The sequence below is a fragment of the Oryx dammah genome, unplaced genomic scaffold (genome assembly GCF_014754425.2).
Source record: "Oryx dammah isolate SB20612 unplaced genomic scaffold, SCBI_Odam_1.1 HiC_scaffold_2, whole genome shotgun sequence".
NCBI lineage: Eukaryota > Metazoa > Chordata > Mammalia > Artiodactyla > Bovidae > Oryx > Oryx dammah.
Window position 1 is genome coordinate 195,743,387 of NW_024070186.1, and position 4,272 is coordinate 195,747,658.

Consider the following 4,272-nt stretch of genomic DNA (forward strand, 5'->3'; position numbering starts at 1 on the left):
AAGTGTCCCAGTGTCTGCAGTTGGCTTTGGACTGCGTTGAAGGAAGGTGGGTTGCTGGGTGGAGAGGGGGTGGAGAGTTGTACTCTCAGAAATAGAGTGGAGTCCAGGCAGGCTCCTCTGGGGGGGCCACTGGGGGTCTCCGGCATGATTCTTCCGACTCTTCCTTATGTTGAAAATTATTTTCAATGATACATTGGGATGCTGGGGGTGGGGGGGGAGAAGGGGCCCAGTGGTGCGCCCCGCCACGCCCCTTCCCCACCCCGCCCCACCCCTGCCAGGGCTCTTCCAGTCCGTCTGCTTCCCGCAGAGCCCAAACCTAATTTATTTTCAACTTATTAACTTAAAGCCCATTAGAATCTTCCCATCGACCGGGACATGCAGCCAAGAGTCAGGCAGAGACCGGTGAGAGGGGCTGGGGAGGGAGAGGCAGACAGAAGTCCCCCCCGGACAGAGGCTGGGCGCTGACCTGGGCCCACCAGCTGCCGTGCTGGGCAGGGCCAGGCCTCCACAGACGGTGGAGGGGCGAGGGTCTCCCCCCGGGGCACCTCCCCTCTCACCTCCTCTAATTTGTGCAGGGGCCTGGGAGCCCCCTTTGAGAGCTGGGGAAGCCAGTGGGGCAGTGGGGAGGTGGGGGTGAGGGAACAGCGTGTCTTTGCACAGTCACGCCATACACGAGCCAGATTCCACGCTCACAGTGACCCCAGGACACGGTGGTGTCGGTCACCTCAGGGCAGGCCCCAGCACCAGGCTTCTGACCTGGGCAGAAAGGCCCCCTGGGCCGGCTGGGACCCCCCTGCCCGAGCTTTGCAGGCATCACACACTGGGACGCCTGCCGTCAGCTCATCCCTGCCTGCGCTCTGCCTTTGAGCATTGTGGTGTCAACTTAGAGAAAATGAGACCCAACCCTCTGGGCTAAAAAGGCAACTTGAATAAATAAACCTCCAGGATTCTCTCCTAGGAGGGCAGGGATGGCGTGTGTGATGCTGAGCAGGACAGGGTTGGCGGGGCGGGGGGAGGTTGGCACTGGCAGCGCTAGGAGCCGGTCCTGGGCCAAGGTCATTGCTCAGATCCTCACAGTGAGTCTAGGAGGGGAGAGGCCTGGCTCAGTGAGGCCAGTTGCCTTGCTCAAGTCACACAGCAAGGCCAGGCAGATGTTGTCCCTTCTTAGCCACCCCTGTCTGTCCTGGGGGGGGCGGCACACGGCTCCCCAGAGCCCCCCCAGACCCCTGGGGTTGGAGATCAGAGGGAGGCGCACTGGGGGCCAGGTTTCTGGGACTGGGGCCCTAAGCCATCAGTGGCATCTTGGGGTCCGCCCCTCAGGACAGCTCAGGCCAGGCAGCAAGCAGGCATAAAGGCTCCCTGGAGCCCTGCTGGAGGCTGGCCAGGGCAGCAGCAGCTGTTGGCCAGGCTCCAGGAGCTTTTAGCTGGAAGAGCTCTTTATTACAGCCACTGAGGACGGTGGGGGATGGAAGCCTTGGCGGACCCTGGGCTGGCTGCTGCACCCCAAGCGCTGATCTCTGCCTCCTGCAGCTCTGAGCCACCCGCCACGACGCTCCCGCCCACCCCCCAGCCCCTCCGTTGAGGTCCCAGCCACACCCAATTTCCTGAGGCTTCCCCTCCCACAACAACAAGGCGACTCTTTGCCCAAGGTTTTGCCCAACTAGTTCCCTCCACCCCCGTCCACACACCCCTCCCCATCCCGCCAACTGCTATCCACCCACAAAGGCTCGGCACCACTGTCCCCTGCTCCCGGAGCCTCCCCCTGGCTTGGGCATGTTGAGGGTGACCCTGAGCACTCACTGGGGGTCACTGGATTCTCATGGCCTCTGAAGGAGGCTTGAGGATTTCCGAGTATACAGATGGGGGTGAGGCCCAGGGGAGGGAAGGCATTTGCCCAGGGTCGAATGTTTGCCCAAGCTGAGAAGCCTCAAGGAGTCAGCCCGTCTCTGAGCCTCGGGGCTGGGTTTGGAGAAGGTCTCGGTCAGTAAAAGGGTCTGGGTGAACCAGCTACCACTGGGGTTGGGAACAGAGTGGCACTGGACCCTGGGGCCACCAAGCCGACCCCAGAGGAAGGCAGGGAGACCAGACTTCCAGATCCTCGGATTCCTGGAGCACCCGAGTGATGGCTTGCATCCGGGTCCCTTGCCATCAACACGCCCATTTCACAGATCAGATGAGGAAACACGTGCCACAGGCTGGCCCAAGTTTTCCTGGCCAGGCTCTGGGGAGTGGCAGAAAAATGGCCCTGAATGGCCGACGCTCCTGGCCACGCCTGGACCACACCTGGACCACACCTGGCCCATGCCTGGCCTTACCTGGGGCTTACCTGGGACTTTGCTGTGCTCTCTCTGAGGCCTCTCCCCCGTGGAGTCAGAATTTGCTCGTCAGACACGCGGCGCGAAGGAGCCTTTGTACTCTCTATTTACAAGAGGAGCCTTGTGAGCAAATTAGCAGGGTAACCAGGGAAATGTTTGGCTTCCGTGGGTGGGAGTTGGAGCCATCTGTTCCCATGTGCTGAGAAAACACCCGAGCAGTCAGTCTCTGGGGCTGCCGTGCCCAGCAGAGCCATGCGGGGTGCCCCGGGCCCTGCAGGCTGCTGCGCCCCCACCCTCTCAGGACCTGCTCCGGTGACGTTGAGGGGGGGGCCCATCCAGCCTTGGCACTCCTGAAGGCTTCCTGCCTGCCTCGCTCGTCCTCGCCGTGTAGACGAGCCCCTCCCCAGCAGGGGGAGGCTGCCAGCCATGAGGACAGAGTTGGCCTCCCCGGCACCAGACTTTGGGGTTGGATCTACCACTGCACTCATTTGTTCCCGAGCTGAAAATAGCTTTATTGTCTCCTCTGATTATAAAGATGGTAATTCACTGATCCAGAAAAGTCAACCAAGCAAGGTACACCTCTCCTTGGATGGACGGATTATCCATCCAGGAGAACATCTGTCAGGACCGCTCTCTAAGCAGTGTTGGAGGGGGCGCGGGTCCCTGTAAGGGGGGGTGAGGTCATTGACTAGGATGTTTCAGAGATGGAAATGGAGGTGGAGATGCAGACAGAGGGAGGGAGGGACTTATCAATACCCGCCTCATCCCCGGACAGTTTCGCTGCTTGTTCAGATCCCCGGAGACCGTGGCCTGCGGCACACGGCGCCCCGCCATACCTTGTCATTGTCCCTGCTAGGGAGAGCAGAGAGGCTAGATTTGAGCCTTTGTGTGCGTGCGTGCTAAGTCGTTCAGTCACGTCCAACTCTTTGCGACCCCCTGGACTGTAGCCCGACAGGCTCCTCTGTCCATGGGATTCTCCAGGCGGGAATCCTGGAGTGGGTCGCCATGCCCTCCTCCAGGGGATCTTCCCGACCCAGGGATCGAACCCGTGTCTCACGTCTCCTGTACTGGCAGGCAGATTCTTTACCACTGAGCCACCTGAGAAGCCTGGGTTTGAGCCTTGCCATCAGACCAATCTGGGTTTGGCCTGAGTCTCCCGCCTCCCAGCCGTGGGACCTGTGACATTCCTTAGCCCTGCTGAGCTGAGCTCTGTCCCCCGTCTGTAAAACGGGCTGGCAACAGTATCTGTATCACTGCAGCGAATTGCGTTAGTCACCTGTGACGGCCGCCAAGCCGGCCACTGGGGCTCTTGACCGCGATCTGCAGAACCAACAATGAAACAACAGATTGCACGAAGCCGGCGCCAGGCGAGCAGGACTTCTTGGTGAGGCTGGGCTGTCCCTCCCGGGGCAGACTTCTGTCCAAGTCTGTCCAAGTCCAGTTCGTTTCCCCGGGGCTGCTTTGTTGAGGGTAACCGCTTCAGCGCAGAAGGCTTGTGACAGCTGACCAGTGTCTGGCGTGGTCTGGTGGGGGCAGATACCCCTCCCCCTGGGCAATTGGAGAATATTCGGCCTGCAGGGTTGGGGGACCACAGCCAGGGCAGACTGAAGCTGGGGGTCCCCTCCCCTTGCCGTGCAGCAGGTGGGGAAAGGAGCCGCTGGGGCTCTCAGAGCATGTAGGGGGTGTGGGCTGGGCTGCGGGGTCTCCACCAGGGACACGCATCTACATCTGTGGGCGTGGTTGGCATCTGGGGCCAGGCGGTCCCTCATGCAGGGGACGAGGCTGGAGGTGGTCCTTGGGGGGCAGTGGGCACAGTCCTCCATACCCCCACCCCCTACCCTGCCAAGAACTTAGTGAGGGAAACTTCTAGGTTGCACACTCCAGCTTCCCAGCGCCGTGCTGGAGGTGCTCCTGTCAGCTCTGCGAGCCGACAATTACCTTCTTAGGAAATTCTGCT